This window comes from Suncus etruscus, chromosome 13 (genome assembly GCF_024139225.1).
Source record: "Suncus etruscus isolate mSunEtr1 chromosome 13, mSunEtr1.pri.cur, whole genome shotgun sequence".
Classification (NCBI taxonomy): Eukaryota; Metazoa; Chordata; class Mammalia; order Eulipotyphla; family Soricidae; genus Suncus; species Suncus etruscus.
This window is the reverse complement of record NC_064860.1, coordinates 42,268,865-42,286,832: the sequence shown is the minus strand read 5'-3', so window position 1 is coordinate 42,286,832 and position 17,968 is coordinate 42,268,865. Positions and strand designations below refer to the sequence as shown.

The window sequence follows — 17,968 nt, the reverse complement described above, 5'->3', positions numbered from 1 at the left end:
TGCCTTTCATGCAGGAGGTCATCGGTTCGAATCCCGGCGTCCCATATGGTCCCCCGTGCCTGCCAGGAGCAATTTCTGAGCCTGGAGCCAGGAATAACCCCTGAGCACTGCCTGGTGTGACCCAAAAACCAAAAAAAAAAAAAAAAAAAAAAAGAGACCTTTTGGGTAACCACTAACTTGATCTTAAAGTCTAAACGTTTATTTTGTCCCATTTAGTTCGTTTATCTAAGTCTTTGATTAATTTTTTGGGGGGCCACACCCAGTGGTGCTCAGGGGTTACTCCTGGCTGTCTGCTCAGAAATAGCTCCTGGCAGGCTCGGGGGACCATATGGGACACCGGGAATCGAACCAACCACCTTAGGTCCTGGATCGGCTGCTTGCAAGGCAAACACTGCTGGGCCCAGTCTTTGATTAATTTTAAATTAATTTTTGCACATGGTGTCCTAGAAATGAGTTTCATTGTTTAATATGTGGTTGTCCAGTTTTACCAATATTATGTATTGAAGAGGTTTTCCTTATTCCATTGTATGTTCATAGCTACCTCTAAATATCTCCAAGTGCAGGTTTGTTTCTAAATTCTTAATTCTATATCATTCAGTCTGTGTTTTTCTTTTTCTTTCTTTCTTTCTTTCTTTCTTTCTTTCTTTCTTTCTTTCTTTCTCTTTCTTTCATTCTTTCTTTCTTTCTTTCTTTCTTTCTTTCTTTCTTTCTTTCTTTCTTTCTTTCTTTCTTTCTTTCTTTCTTTCTTTCGGGAGGGGGTTTGGCCATGCCTGGTAACACTCCGGGGTTACTTCCGTTATGCGCTCAGAAATCACTCTTGACTTGGGGGACCATATGGGACGCTGGAGGATCAAATTGCGGTCCATCCTAGGCTAGAGCAAGCAGTAAAGCAGACACCTTACTGTTCTGCGCCACCACTCCAGCCCTATGTATTTTTCTTATTTATTCTATAACTTGCTTTTTTGAGTGCTGTGACTTTGTAGTATATTTTAGTATATATGTCTTCACCTTTTTTCTCCTCAGGATTGCTCTGTTTGGGGTCTTTTGTAGTACAAAATAAGTTTTATGATATTTTTTGTTTTATTTTTGTGAAAAAATGTTACTGGAGTTTTGACAGTGGGTTTGTATATAGTGTTAGGACCATTTCAGTGATGTTAATTATTCCAATCAATGTCCCTAGGATATTTTTTCATTCTTTTTGGACTTCTATTTCTTTCAGCATTGTCTAATAGTTTTCCTATATATTGGTTTTCACCTCCTTTGTTTTTTATCATTTTCATTATATAGATCTTTCACCCTCTTAGTTAAATTTACTTATTTATTTGGTTGGTTTTGGGGCCACACCTGGTGACGCTCAGGGGTTACTCCTGGCTATGCACTCAGAAATTGCTCCTGGCTCAGGGGACCATATGGGATATGGGGTTATCGAAATCTGGTCTATCCTGGGTCAGCAGTGTGCAAGGGAAATGCCCTACCACTGTGCTACTGCACTAGCCCCAGTTAAATTTATTTTTAGGTATTTAATTCTTTTTTGATATGCTTGTAAATGAGATTACTTTCCTGGTTTCTCTCTTAGTTCATTATTTATAGAAATACACTGAATTTTTGTTGTGTAGCTCCTTTTTTGTCATATTAATCTTATTTTAATAGTTTTACTAAATTATTTGATATTCTTCTATGTAGATTATCATTATCTTCATGTAGCAAAATTCTTTTTTTATTTTTTATTTTTTGGTTTTTGGGCCACACCCGGCATTGCTCAGGGGTTACTCCTGGCTGTCTGCTCAGAAATAGCTCCTGGCAGGCATGGGGGACCATATTGGACACCGGGATTTGAACCAACCACCTTTGGTCCTGGATCGACTGCTTGCAAGGCAAACGCCACTGTGCTATCTCTCCGGGCCCGAGGGAAATGTTTTAATACTGTTTTGATTCCCTTATTACCAATCTATTTAGATTTCTGGAGGGGTAGGATTTGGGCTACACCCAGTGGTACTCTGGGGTCACTTCCAATGCTTTGAGTCTCATGTAGTACCAAGGATCAAACTCAGTTTTCTTGAAGGCAAAGTAAGTTTTCCAACCATTTGAATCCACTCCTCAGCCTTTCCATTCATATTTTTATTTCTTTCTGATTCAGTCTTGTTTTAGTATATATTTCTAAGAATTTGTCCATTTCTTCTAGACTGTCCCATTTGTTGCAATATAGATGTTCAAAGCACTCTTCTATGCACTTCTGCATTTGCATTTCTGTAGTAGGTCATAACTTTCTCTTTTTAATTTCTGATTTTATTTATTTATTCACTTACTCTTCTTTATAAGTCTGACTTAAGGTTTGTTTTTGGTTTATCTTTTTGAGCAACTAGCTCATGGTTTTGTTGGTCTTTTGAATTATCTTTTCGCTCTCTATTTTATCTAATTCTGCTCTCATTTTACTGTTTCCTATTTTTCTCCTATTTTCAGTTTTATTTTAAATCTTATCTCTTTATTCTATTTATTAAAGGTCACTATGCTACCTACTTTTTAATTTCCATATTTTTTTCAGATTGGAAAGTTTCAGTAGGTCTTTTTTGTATGTATACATGTATGTTTGAATTCTTCCTATGTTGTACCCATTCTTTTTGGCAATCATAAATTCTACTGTGCATTTGATTTTTCTTAATCTGAAGATTTTCTTTTAATTCTTCCTTCATTATTGGGAGCCAACCCTGACAGTGTTGGAGATGATGGTGGACAAGGTCACTTTTGGCAGTACCGAGAGGCTCAGAGGAACCAGCAAGATTATATAGAGTGGTTCTGGGTGGTGGAGTGAGGCAGTGCTAGAATATACACACACATAGGACCTTGCATATGCATATATGCCAAGCATATTCTTTATCACTTAAACCACATTTCAGGCCCAGAATAATCTTGATTTCTTTTCTCAAAAAATACAATGTGCTTAGTATATTTATTTAAGTCCTTGCACGACTTAAAGGGTCTCCTCCTGCCTCGCATATGTATAATATTGGCCAAGCAGAAGGATCTTGGAATAGAGCCTGAACTCTCCAAAGCATTAAGGCTGGCTCCAATGACTCTTTGTTCTGGGAAGGAATCTGGCGCCATGTGATTTTTTTCCCCCTCTGTATAGAATTTGCTCCTGTTCTCTGCTTGTTACAGTTTGGATATTTCACCAGATTATATCCAGGTGTGACATTTGTTCCCCAAATGATTAATTTTGTTTGGTACTTGGTAGAATTTACATTGTGGTAAATTCTAGAAACTCAGAATGTTAGTCTTTATTCTAGCTAGGAGCATTTTATTCCATTTGCTTTCCAGGTTTGCTTTTCTGTATTATCCTTTCTTTCTCCCTGTATTTAATGGTCAATATTCTGCCAATATACAGTATTTTAAATCTGTATTAATTAGCTAATATTTTAATTCACTGTTTATATTTCAAAAAATTTGGCTTTATGCTCTCATCAGGCAATAATGATTATTGGGACCAACTTCTTTCCTGATATCATCATGAAGAAATTCAAGGCTGAACAATGGTCATAAATGGTTAGAAAACTGTGTTTTTTGTGCTAATTATATGGGATGCTTTACACTGGGATGGAAACATAGGGTGGAAACCCCCTTAACAATGAGATCCCTTTGCTAAGACTATAAAAATGGACCCCAATGGGGTTTCCAATTGGACTTACCTCATAACAAATCAAATTTTACTTTATCTAAATATTATATATCTATTTCTTGGTTTGGAGACCACACCCAGCATAAATACCCAGTGCATTTTTTTAGCTATGCACTTAGAGATCACTCCTAAAGGACTTAGGAGTGCCCAAATATCAAATTCAGGTTGGTTACATGCTAGGCAAGTACCCTACCAGCTGCGCTCTCTCTCCAGCCCCTATGTTCAATTTTCAGAAGCTACAGTAGCACTGACAGTTTGGATATTGCTCTTATCTCTTTTGATATTGAAGATCTTGGTTATCTGTTGGAGTCATTTTTTTTTTACCTCCCTGTGCTCTATTTACAGACCTTTGCACATGCTCACTTCTCACCACATATTACTCTGAGCATTGTCACAGTCTCTGGGTCAGGGATTTACAATCCTTGTTCATCTTTTTTGGAGGAGCAGGAGGACCACACCCAGTGATGTTCAGGGGTTACTCCTGTCTATGCGCTCAGAAATTGCTCCTGGCTTGGGGAACCATATGGGACACTGGGGGATCGAACCTCAGTCTGTCCTAGGTCAGTTGCATGCAAGGCAAATGTCCTACCACTTGTGCCACCGCTCCAGCCCATTAAATACTTTCTTAAGATAAAATAAGATTAAATCAAATGTATACCTCTTAACCATTTATTTTATCTTTTGCCAGTCATATTTTGGGTAAACAGCTCTGTCTGACATGAATATCAGGTCTCCCGATCACCACCCTCCCAATAAATATCCTGTTTCATGGTAAGAAAATGAATTCTATGCCCAAGATCAGATTCAAGCTCTGTTTTCTCTGGCAAAGTCTCTAAATTTCTCACAATAGCTCTACAAGTATTTATCTGTGGAGATTTGAATCTGTAATTGAAAACTGTATTTACCTGCTTTGAGAATTTTATTCTTTTCTTTTTTTTGATTTCTTTCTTTCTTTTTTTTGGGGGGGGCACACCCGTTTGATGCTCAGGGGTTACTTTTGGCTATGCACTCAAAAATTGCCCCTGGCTTGGGGGGATCATATGGGACGCTGGGGATCGAACCTCGGTCCTTCCTTGGCTAGCACTTGCAAGGCAGACACCTTACCTCTAGCGCCACCTCGCCAGCCCCTTCTTCCTTTGATTTCTTGCTACACTTTTTATGTTTTATCATCTCTGTTTCCATCCTCAGCCTCAAGTTCTGACATTTTATTTTTTCAGAAAGCATGGAAAATTGCTGCGTACTGATTATGATGGTTATTTGGGGTTGATCTGGCTTACAGTAATGAAAAGATGGAATATACATTTTTTTCCCTTTGGCTATTTTATTCTTTTGAACCTTTGTTTTTCTACTGTGTTTTCAGTCTTCAGACTTTTTTTGATCTCTGAAATAGCAATTTGAAACAGCAATCCAATTATATATGTATCCACAAAGTGTTGGTTGCCAAGCACACAAAATCCATGGATTCCTATTCAAATGTTAAGTGGCTACATAGAAGACTCTATGTGGAACTATGATTTCTTTCTGAGTTGGATTCTACCAGGGATAGCACAAGATGACAGTTTATAATGGGCATAAAATTTTACTAATCTAATAGTCCATCAACGCTCTCTCATAAAACTATGTGTTTCTGGGAATCATCTCAAGAACCAAGAGAAATTATGCTCTAAGCCATTCTGAATTATTTATTATGATCCCACTTTGCATGATCTGAGTCTGTTCTGGCTCATGGGCATGATTTTCTTCAGAGAGCACTTTTTTTTTGGTTTGTGTCTTGGGAAGCTTTCCTGGATATTGAACAAGATTTAGGGTACTCCATGAGCTTCCAAAGATACTACATTCTCTTCTAGGGCATATATTAGTGGACTTGCAAGTGACTATTGCTATGTCTGCCCCTCCCTCTCGTTAGACCAAGGGTCCTCCTGTCTGTGCCAGGAACATCTTTGGAAGCTAGGGAGGTGTCTGGATCTTCGTTTCGAATCATGTCTTCAAGTGCATCAAAGAAAACACATTGGGTTCTGGCTCACAGCAAGATAGAATAAACAAGTTCCATTTTGTCACAAACACTGCTAAACACTCAGTAGAGAAAGCATGGAAGAGCTACCTAAAGGCTCAAAAAAGCAACTGGTGTTTGGCTTCCTAGTGAAGAAGACAGAATCTAAAATACTGTCAAATTGGTGGTGAGTTAGCATTTCCCTGCTGAAGGACCACCCAGCCTGAATTTGGGCACAGCCAAAATAGGAAGTGGGTATTGGTGTTGCAAGACAGAAGTGCAGGAGAAACCCTGTGTGGAGAAGAAAGATTTAGGAGTAGAAAATCCCTTGTTCATGTCTCACCAGCTCCATGAGGCAGCCGTCTAGTTGTGCCAGGCATTCACTTGATCTGCACGGCAGAAGCTCCCTGCCATTCAGGAGCCATGGACTCGGTCTGGAGTGAGGAATTGCTTTTTGCAGGAAAAGAAAGTCAGTTCTAACCTCAGCACCACATAGTGTAATCTAGAGGCCTTCTAGCACTACTGGAAGTGACCTGGGTCTCCTCAGCACTGGAGTTCCCAAGCAATACCAGATTCTCAGATCCTTGCATTGAACCAGTCTAGTTGACCAAGAATTACAGATAGGGTTCCTAGACCTTTTGAGTACCATTTGAAATGGAAAAAAACCCACATAAGAATGTTTGAATAGAGTCTAGCAGGAGGAGGTTTGGCAAGCCCACGCCATGCCGGAGGCCTGCTTGGCCAGGCCTAGGGGGGGTGCGGGACTTGGGTAACCCCAGCACCCCTCTGCCGCCTTGCTCCAGATCTCCAGGGCTTCCCCGGGCCACACGCCTGGGCAAGCCGGTGAGTTGGGTCCCTTGGTGGAGCTTGAAGGTACCCTAGGCCTTCCCCCACTATCCATGCGGCTCCTTAGGGAGGGTCTGGGTGGGGCTCTGAACCTCTGGTCTCCCAGCTTCTTGAAGGATCTCTCCTTCCTGGGAGCCGGGAGTCTAGCAGGAGGAGGTTTGGCTGGCACTGGTAATCTCTGTCCAGTCTACATTCTCAAACTCGCGCGGGGGCGATACATTAATAGTACTCTCACAAGAAACATTAATAGTACTCACTATCATTGAATTATGTTTTTATGTATGCAGAATGTCCATTTTGTACTCTGCCCTTTTGCATACCCCTTCATAAGTTCATATTTCTCTTTAACTTCTTTATTTCCTATCATCTTTACTCCTTTTTTACCCTTTCTAACTTAAGTACTGTTGAGTCCTAAGTCACAGACCAAAGTGGTGCCCTAGAGTTAACACCCACCCAACTATTTTAAACGGCATAAAAATGACGCATATCTTTTCAACAGTTTATGGGTGTTTTCTTTGATGGCTATAACTTTTGCTAAATACTTTCTTATACAGTGATGATCCCCCCCCCATGTTTTTTATCTTCTCTTTGTGACCTGCTCAATATGGAATTTGGTGTGAAAGAATCCCTCAGTTTAATACTTATGTTTGAACCAAGTCATGGGTCTTGTTGGAAATGTTCTTATGCCCCCATATATCTGATAGCACCACGTGGCTTTATTACTTGTTTGTGTAGGCACACTAACATGGGAAAATACTATACATACCAATAAGTTCTTATCTAATAGAAATGGGAACACACAAATCTTGTAGTGCAATGAGACCTTACACCCTGAACATTGACATAAAGACCTGGCACAGGCCTCAGAAGAATGGGCATTCTCCATTTACCCCTTGATCTACAGAAGACATTTACAAAACATCCAAGGTTGTATATAACATCACCCGGAGGCATTCCTGTACCAGGGACGACCCTACAGCTGCTCTGACATCGATCTACTCAAAAGAGACATCCCTTAACACTGAGAAGACAACAAGAACAATGACCTGCTTACTGGACAGGGCTTGCTGTATTGCCCCTTTATGGTGAGGTTTGTCTATAACATCACCTGGAAGCAATCCTCTACCACGGAAGACCCTACCACTGCTCAGACATCGTCCTGCTCAAAAGAGAACTTCCCTTAACACTGAGAAGACTTAACAACAACAACCTGCTTACAGGACAGGGCTTCCTGCATTCCCCTTTCATGGTGAGGTGAAACAAGAAGGCACTCCACATCATGACTTCAATATAGGACATGCAGATTCCAGAATCTTTAATACAGAAACATGAGACCGACAACAGAGACTGTGTGATAAGTGTATTGGCGCTACGGACAATGTCTTGGAGCGAACGATAACTTTCCTGAGGCCTAGAGCTGGTCTTATGCCAGGAAACTTCAGGGGTAGGATCTCTTTGTATTTAGGCCAAGGCTATTCCTTTCCATGCCTCTCATATTTTGGTGGGCCTATGCAAACAACAATTGCCACTCTAACACCGTTTTTACTGTGCTCCTTTGACTCTAATCCTTAAAACACACCCACTTAAAATTTGAGGTTAACTTAAGCTAATATGCATGTACATGGAAATGTAAAAAATACTATGCCTCTAATGTTTAAGGAGTTACGTAAGTTTGATGGCTTTAGATTGCCTTGTGTGCTGTTAAGAAATATTATAATGTGCTACAATCTGGGGACTTGAGGGACAAAGTAATTGCACATGGATTCTGTTTTATTTATCTTAACTTTCTTTGGTGAAAGTTCAAAGTTAAGATATCAGCAAGGGGACTTCTTCTGATAATTATGTTATGGGTGATTGTCCTTCCACTGTAACTTTACCTTATCCTCTTTCTTTGCATCTTTTGTTCTCATAATTCATAATAAAAAATTATAAAACTGAAAAAAAAAGAAAAAAAAAAGAATGTTTGAATAGCCTAAAAGAAAATAAGTGGAAAGCACAAAAATGAAAAACTGAGAGAAACAGAAGATTCATATCCCAAAGAATCAGTAATTATATGAAATATAAAAGGCTTAAACACAATAGAATATATTTAAAATAAAATTTAAAGGACTTAGCTATCTGAGAAATAAATTGATTTTGGATATAGGTTATATAAATACTAAAAGTAAAAGTAATGAGAAGATATCTTGTTACTAATGAAAAGATACCACTCATGGATTTATAAAAAGTGGGAATAGTTGGAGTAACATGAGACAAAGCAGATTTCAAAGAAAAGAAAATGTCCAGCGTAAATGGTCAACACAGTCATAAGAGATTCAACCCATCAAGAAGAAACACAACTCTAAATAGGTAAAATAAAAGAAAGTAAAATACACAAAGCCAAAATGAATAGAAATTAAATAAGGAATAGGCAAATCCTCACTAATGTTTGAAAGGTCATGATTTCTCAGATATCAATAGAACTAGATGAGTTATGGGATAGAAAAATGAATATTATAGACAACCAATCCTAATTGACATTTATTGGACACTTTACTCCAAACAGCACAGTTCACATTTTTCTCAAATCTCATGGAACCTTCACCAAGACAAATTGCTTCCTGGATCATAAAATGAAACTTTAACAATTTTAGAGAATTAAAATTACTGAAAGCATACTCTTTAGGCTTTCTAATCACTAACAAAATATAGTGGGAAAAATTCTAAACTGGGAAATTAAACTGAATTTAATTTGATGCTGAATACTCCATGAGTCAAAAAAGAATTAGAAAGTAGTTGCCAAAGTGATAGCATAGTGGGAAGGGCATTTGCCTTATTCGCAGCTGACTCAGGTTCAATCCTCAGCATTCCACACGGTCCCCAAACACCATCAGAAGTGATTCCTGAGTTTAGAACCAGGAGTAACCACTGAGAACTACCAGGTGTGGCCCCAAAACAAAAACAGAAACAAGCAAACAAAGCTTTAGAAAGTATTTTGAACTAAGTAAACATCAAAATATATCAACATTTGTAGAACTCAGATAAAATAATGCTTGGAGGGAATTTTACACAATTAAAATATGTATGATAGAAAATAGAAAGAAAACCAATAACCTGCAGTTTGGTGTAGGGAACCCAAGGCGAGATGCTATTGGTGCTGGATATTACCTAGGTCACCTTCAGAGATGTATCCAGTGGTTCTTGGGTGGGGAGGCAGACTCCAAGGTTATACCTGGCAGTGCTCAGATGACCAAGTGTGGTATTAGAAATCAAACCTGAGCCAGGCTTGATTCCTGGCAAGGCATGTGCTGTAGCATCTAAACCATCTCCCTACCTAGAAATAAAAAACCTAAGCTGCGCCTTAAGAAATTAGGGGCCCGAAGAGATAGCACAGCGGCATTTGCCTTGCAAGCAGCCGATCCAGGACCTATGGTGGTTGGTTCGAATCCCGGTGTCCCATATGGTTCCCCTTGCCTGCCAGGAGCTATTTCTGAGCAGACAGCCAGGAGTAAACCCTGAGCACCGCCGGGTGTGGCCCCAAAACAAAACAAAACAAAACAAAACAAACAAAAAAAGAAATTAGAAGTTCAGGGCTGGAGAGATAGCATGGAGGTAAGGCATTTGCCTTGCATGCAGAATGACGATGGTTCAAATCTTTTTTTTTTTTTTTTTTTGGTTTTTGGGCCACACCCGGTGGTGCTCAGGCGTTACTCCTGGCTGTTTGCTCAGAAATAGCTCCTGGCAGGCACGGGGGACCATATGGGACACTGGGATTTGAACGAACCACCTTTGGTCCTGGATCGGCTGCTTGCAAGGCAAACGCCGCTGTGCTATCTCTCCAGGCGATGGTTCAAATCTTGGCATCCAATATGGTCCCCTGAGCCTGCCAGGAGTGATTTCTGAGCGTAGAGCCAGGAGTAACCCCTGAGCGGTGCTGGGTGTGACCCCCTTCCCAAAATTAAAAGTACAAAATAAAGCCCAAATAAGCAAAAGAAAAGGCATAACAGGAGCCAAAGATTTAGTACAGGGGTTAGAGTTCTTACCTTGAAGGTAGCCAACCCTGTTTGATCTCAGGAGTAAGCCCTGAATATTGCCTGGCATGGCCCCAACCTCTCTTCTCCAACTAAAGAAAGGAAATTATAAAGCATCAAGAAAATTGAGAGCAATTTCAAAAACAATGAGAGAAAATCAGTGCAATCAGAATTGTTTTCTTGAGAAGTTCAAAACAGTTGATAAATCTCTAGTGTGAACTGTGGGAGAGAAACAAAGACAGAACAAATGACTAAAATTAGAATAAAAATCAACCTTATCACTATCAATTTTAAAATTTGCAATCCGAAGAAAATAGACAAATTAAAAAACTCAATATAAAATATAGATCATGTAGTAGCCATAAAATTTTTTAAAAATTGGATTTGTAGTGAAAAACTATACAAGAAATTTTCAGACCCAGATGGTTTTGCTAACAAATTCTACCCAAACATTTTAAGAAAAAATAAACATTTATAGCTTCTCATGAAAAATTAGATAGCCGGGAACACTTCCCATCTTATTATTTGAAGCTAGCATTATCCTGATGCCCAAACTAGACAAAGATACTACAATACAACTAAATTATAGAAAAATATCCCTTATGAATACAGATGCAAAAATTCTCCATAGACTATTAGCAAACAAGATTAATAAATAACCATATAATTTATGCTCTACATTATTGAGCAATTACAGAAATACAAATGAAATCCTGAGGAGATGCAACTACTCTCTAGAATTGCAAAATGCAATTTTTGCATATATATATTTGCAATCGCTAAATATATATGACATATGATATTTTATTGAAAATAAAAATTACTGACAGGGCCTGGAGAGATAGCACAGTGGTGTTTGCCTTGTAAGCAGCCGATCCAGGACCTAAGGTGGACAACACTAAGTTCTCCTTTCTTGAGAAATTCAAAACAGTTGATAAATCTCTAGTATGAATTGTGGGAGAGAAACAGAGACAGAACAAATGACTCCTGACAATACAAAGCATTTGGAATCCTTCTCCATTGCCAGTGAGACTACCACACTGCCTAGTGTTTTAGTGTCCTAGAAAATGAAGCACTCACTCAGCAGAGAAGCTAACAATTCCACTCCCAGAAAGGAGTTTAACCAAGTGAACATAAAACATGTTCCAACATCAGTCTCTACTGGAATATTTATAGCAGTTCTCTCTAGACTCATCATCCACTGGAGAAGACCCAGATATCCTTCAGCCTGGGTCAACTGATTGTGGTATGCCCTCCAGTGAAATATTGCTTTATTGTCTCTGAAATACTATTTTATTCTAATTAGCAATAAAAAGGAATGAACTGTTGACATCCACAACAACTTGGGTAATCTCCTTGTGAAGGGGCCATGCTAATCTTCTCTGTATTGTTCCAATTTTAGTATATGTGCTGCTGAATCGAGCACAACAATTTTGGTAATCTCAAAGGTGTTTGAGTGAAAGAGGTCAATTTCCAAAACTCTACTTACTGTAGGACTCCATTTATATGAAATCTATTTCCATCTCCATCTTCATCTTCATCTCCATAACCACTAAGCCTAGGGGACTGGCAATCAACAGGCACTCATTGATCTGGTAAATAAAGGAATGAATAAATAAATAGGCAGTCTCTAAAATTACTTAAGAAAAATTGGTACATTTTGCTTAACCCAATATATAATTAGACAATCAATAATTATCAACTAGACTCTAATCACTCTGAACTCACTTTTCAGGTTGGATCACACTGGCCAAATTTTGTCTTCTGTCATGTTACCCACAGAGATTCTGAATAACTCTTATGTCTGTCCCATAGAAGGCATGAAATCAAACCTTTCTCCAAATAAAACTTTTCTCCAAAAATGTGGTGTTGTCACAAATAATAGATGATAACTATGCTCCAAAATCACACATTGGAATTTATATTTGAGACTTCTTAAGCCCTACTAGACAAAATTTGGTAGGTGCAGCTCTGAGACAAGAAATAGAATTCTATAAACAAATCACCGTTCAGGGTTAGCAAGGAGTCAGGTGAGGGACCAAATAGGGAAGGTACAAATTGGAATTTTACATAAGAGGTAACTAGTGGAAAATGTACAGGGACCTTAGAAGTTGATACTAGAAACAGTTTTTCTCCTCACTCAGGAATTGGGCTGGTAGAGAAGTTAGTTCCTAAATTATAGGAAAAGTGATATAGAACAAATGAATTTGGAATCTGACTAAGAATTGCGGAAAATTGATACACTATATCATGAAGTCAAAACCAAGATGGCCTTGTTGGGAAGATCAACCATTATTTCATGCATTGGTAGGAAAGAGGTCATAGTGACAGTAGCACATGAGTTACTTTTTGTTTGTTTGTTTGTTTTTTGGGTCATACCCAGCAGCACTCAGGGGTTATTCCTGGCTCCATGCTCAGAAATCGCCCCTGGCAGGCACAGGGGACCATATGGGATGCTGGGATTCGAACCACTGTCCTTCTGCATGCAAGGCAAACACCTTACCTCCATGCTATCTCTCCGGCCCACATGAGTTACTTTTAATGATGGTCCTAAGCAATATAAGAATCAAATCAGATACCTTGAAAATTCACTTTCATCTCTTCTTAGGGTTTTGCCAATGAAATCAGTATTTGGTAAAGGAATTTGTGGGCATTTTTCTTTCTAACATGTCTGAAGCACTTGTCTATTCCTCTGCAAGAAAATGCGACTTTATGATCATTCCTTTGTGACAAATACTCATAATTAATATCACATTTACACTCTCTGTTGGGCTTTTGTGCTGTTCTGGGTACAAAATAGCCTGTCACTTCAATGCTAAAAGTTTGGGCAGGGATATTTCTAAATAGCAGTTAGGCTTACAGTTTCACTCATCTAACAAATACATGTACCTGGATTGAAGAAAGAACCACTATGGCCAAGTATATGCACAAAGCAGCAGACTAATATGATGGCTGTTGGGTTGATGATTTTTTGAAAGGCACAAGGACTAAGATGCATCTGGATTCCAGAAATGTGAGATTATGATAAATCAATATCTCTTAGAATCAGGAGAGTACATGAGTACCATTCCATAATTTGGTCTCTGATGTGCTTCTTGAATATCCTATGTTCATTAGGAAACATTCTAAGGCTAAAGAACTAGATGATTCCTTTGACCACACAAACTTTACACTGAGTAGGAAGAACAGACAGTTATAAAGTAACCAGAAAAATATTTATTATTATTATTATTGCTTTGGGGACCACTTAAAATGGTTATGGGTTACTCCTGGTTCTGCAATCAGGAATTACTCATGGAAGTGCCTGGGGAACCATATGGGGGTGCCAGGGATCAAATACTGGTTTACCATAGACAAGGCAAGTGCCTTACTCCTAACTGCTCTACTAACCTTCCCTCTAATCCCAGTAACCACATTATTTTAAATGTAGTGAAATGTGTCATAGCACATACATAGATACACAGTGATATTCCTAAACTTGCTTCCTACCATGACCCCCTTCTGACCTCATTTTCTTTCTGTGATCACCCCCAACTCCCATCCTATCAATTGGTCCCCAGTCTCATGCCACACACTCTGCATCCCCTCTCCCTACCCCTCCATTATAAACAGCAATTCTCACCTACGGACCTCTTGGAATATTCTAGGGGTCCGGAGCCCATTTGGTCTTAGGTTGAGAAACACTGTGATGAAGGAAATCCAGGGGAGAAAAAAGGCTTGTGGTTGGGCAGTAGGTTCAAGGTATATTGCACATTCGTGATGAGCCTTCTCAAACCTTGCTGATTTCTAACCAGCATGTAGATTCTGGTCTCTAAGAGTCAACTGTAGTCTGCAGTCATCTGTAGTGATCAACCATCTCTAGGTTGGCCAAGGACTGAGAGTCCTTAGTTTGTGAGAATATCAACCTTATTTCCAGGTCCTGTGACATTTGATACTAAACTGTCAACTCCGACTTAATTGCTTTCACATCTTTAACTCTTGTTTTCATAAAAAAGAGGTTAATGCAGTAACTGTGACTAAAAGCTTCCCATTATTAAATGTGTTGTCATTGAATCATAGTGATAAAATTCCCAAAGGCCTGTAGGGGCTATGGTGATAGTTCATGTGCCACTAGAGATGACGACTTGTTCAGAGTGGTTGGAGGAGGACCAGATGGTGGCATAAGAGCATCCACTAAAGCTTTCTAAAGAACTAGAAGGTGGGTGAATGATTGATTAGAGGTGAGATTGTGGGGTTGGGGAAATAGGTAAAGTTGCTTTCTTTTCATAACTTTTATTTTCTTTTTGTGATTATATTTTCCATAGGATGAATAATCTGAACTGGAGTTTTCAAAGAGCGTTGGTTGTTTTGTGTTTGGAACTGTGTTAAGGTTAGCCCAACTCATTCCTTTCGAATTTTGAATAGTTTTTTTTTTTTTCTTTCCCAGTCCAGCGAGGATTTTATTGGGGTGGGGTGGGGGTCTCAGAGCAGGAAGGGCACGATGGACATGCACAGTGGCGGGTAGTCCCGGAACTCCTTCAGGTAGCTGCGGTGCTTGCCTTTGGCCCAGATGGTCATCTGTGTGAAGCCCACCAGGGAGAAGAGAGCCACTGGGACGCACTGGGGTCATGAGCGCAAAGCCGATCCAGGACCCTACCTCATAGGTGTAGTTGGGGCAGGACACGAGCAGGAAGAGCCAGGTGAAGGGGTTCTTGGTTGGGTACGGGATCTTCCTGGTCTTCGAGCCTGCTGGCCGCAGGTCTCGAAGCGCCATGTGGATGGAGAAGTTGCCCAACTGGCATATCACGAAGATGGCCAGTGCCAGTTTCACCTGCTGGGCACCGAAGGTGGGGGGCGTGTAGAGCGGGTGGTTGATGTCATAGGCCATCCAGGCCACGAAGCCCCAGTAGTAGGTGCAGTTCTTGAAGATGTTGCGCAGGGGCATGGTATCGTGGGAGAAGCGATGCACAAAGAGTGTCTCCAGCAGGTGCTTCACGTAGTGAAATGAGTGGCAGATGCAGGCGAGGTGCACCACCGAGTTCCCGCTGGTCGTGAAGTCATATCTGCGGCCATAGATGAAGGGCACCCGGAAGTAGAAGAGCAGGTAGATGAAAAGGGGCCCCGCATACTCGGTCAGGAAGACCGTCATCCAGCTGATCTGGGCACCCAGGTCTGGAAGTAGAGCGTGGCTGTGGTGCCCACGGCAGCTTCTGCAGCACATTTTCGTCCTTCAGGGACTTGCCCTTGGGCTCCAGTCGGAGGGACTGGCGGGCCCGGTACCACTGAGGTGGCTCTTGGTGAAAAGGTTCTTGATTTCCGCCATGGTGGCGTGAGGTTCCACTTTGTCCAGGAAACACAGCTTCTCACGCGTCCTGGCATCCAGGATCTCCACCTCATAGTGTTTCATGGTTCCCTCAGCGGGCGATGGGCTACGATGCTGCCTGACCCCGATGCTGCCCTCGAGCGACTGACTCCCCACAGGCTCGTCGCTGCCACCGCGCAGCAATAGTTTTGTTTTTTATTTTGTTCCTTTTTCAAAAAAAATGAAAATCAAGATAAATTCTGGATTATGAATTGTTCCATTCATAACTAATCAGAAACCTGCTTTTACTTTTCTTCTCTTTTCTTTTTTTGCTTTTTGGGCCACACCCGGCGGTGCTCAGGGTAACCCCTGAGCTGTCTGCTCAGAAATAGCTCCTGGCAGGCACGGGGGACCATATGGGACACCGGGATTCGAACCAACCACCTTTGGTCCTGGATCGGCTGCTTGCAAGGCAAACGCCGCTGCTCTATCTCTCCGGGCTCTGCTTTTACTTTTCTAATAAAACACATTGTTTTAGCTTTTCCTTCAAGCATGGAGCCATTATGCAATGAACCAACTTTTTCTCTCTGTTAGCAAACGTAGTGCTGAGGTCCCCAACCTGAGCAGTGTCTACTGCCTTTTAAGAACTACATGTTGGTTCTCTGCCTCAGCACAGGGTAATGTGTCACAGCTCATAGACACACATACTGCAATAGTCCCAAAACTACTGTATGAGTCTCTTACTTTTGCATTTCATCTTTCCCCCAGATATCAGGAGCTCATGTCCCCTAATGACTCATTGTATTTAATATCATGGCTAATCTTAGACACATTGTCATATGAATGAAAGGACCAAACTCTCTGCTGTGATTCCTGTTTTTTTATTTTTTCAAAGATGAAAATGGTCATTTGGAAATAGGACACTGACTTTGTCACTATTGCAAAGTTTGAGCTCATTTCTTCTAAGAAAAGACGTGTGTGTGTGTGTGTGTGTGTGTGTGTGTTTGTGTCTTTGAAATAGCAGACCAACAAAAGAGTCCTACCATCAAGTCAGATTTACCATCTACATTTTAATTAGGTAGACTTTATGGAGCTCCTGTTATTTGAAAGCTGGAGAGCTAAAGTCTAAAATAGATTCATTCTCTTTCTTCTCAGAGTGAAGAACAACTTCACTCAGTAAAACAACAAACAACAACAACAACAACAACAACAACAACAAAACCAAAATCCCCACAATCATGTGTTGCTGTTGGCCTTCAGACTCTCACCCCAAAGGATTTCTTGTATAGGAACCAACAATTCTCTGAATGGAACCACTGGGCAGGGGAGTCATAATTTTGAGATTTAGAACATTGCAGATTCTTGGCCAACCCTTGTTGTTTTTCTAGAGTAGCAGCAGACAAGTCCCTGGACACAGAGCAAAAAGCTCCTCCAGGTTGCTGGAACAGTGAGAGGAGGTGAGGGCTCACCACTCTTGTATCCAGAGAAAGGCTAAGTGGCAGTAAGCCCAGTGTGGCTCTTGATCTGAAAGCCACAGTTGTACTCCCTGCCCCCAGCTCCCTTGTCATGGGTGGGTTTTGCAGGAGCCTAGAAGAAGGAGTGAGCATTGCCCATGGAGGGGTTAGAAGTAGGATTTCAAGGAAAGAACAATCACTTCATTGTCAAAATTACTTACCCTCCCCTCAGTTTTTATTCAGGGAGAGGGGGTGCCTGCTGCATAGTTAGTGTTGAGGAGTGTGCTCATGCAGCACTCCTCTGTTTTCTGCCATTTCTTACACTGGAAAATTCCATCCTCTCACACTGGGATTAGATGTCGATTAGGCTGAAATCATAGACAGGGGCACTCCATTGGTGGCAAGTAAGAGCCATAGCCAGAGCAAACTGAGCTGCCTAGCATTCCCTTGTATAAAGAGAGGATTGAGCACGTTTACTCAACCAAAGAACCAGCATGTCACGAGTTCTCTGTGTTTGTTTGTGTGTGTGTGTGTGGGGGGGGGAGGTTGTTAAGAAAATCTTCCCCTTTCCTGTTCTAAAGCAAAAACGGACTTTATTTAAATATAAATGAACAAACAACTAATCTGGATTTAAGGTGGGTCCTGGCCATTAAGCTGGAATTTGAGGGCTATTTGGCACAAATTTCATGATATAAATGAAAAAACCAAGATTGA

The 17,968-nt window shown here is 40.5% G+C and overlaps 1 non-coding gene and 1 pseudogene across 1 annotated transcript; both read right to left on the bottom strand.

Moving 5' to 3' along the window:
* Window positions 1-11,836: 11,836 nt before the first annotated feature.
* Window positions 11,837-11,945, bottom strand: LOC126026861 (U6 spliceosomal RNA). Its single transcript, XR_007502070.1, has one exon. It is a non-coding gene; the product is annotated as a U6 spliceosomal RNA (small nuclear RNA).
* Window positions 11,946-14,963: 3,018 nt separating this feature from the next.
* Window positions 14,964-15,961, bottom strand: LOC126026080 (very-long-chain enoyl-CoA reductase-like; annotated as a pseudogene).
* Between the last annotated feature and the right edge of the window lie 2,007 nt (window positions 15,962-17,968).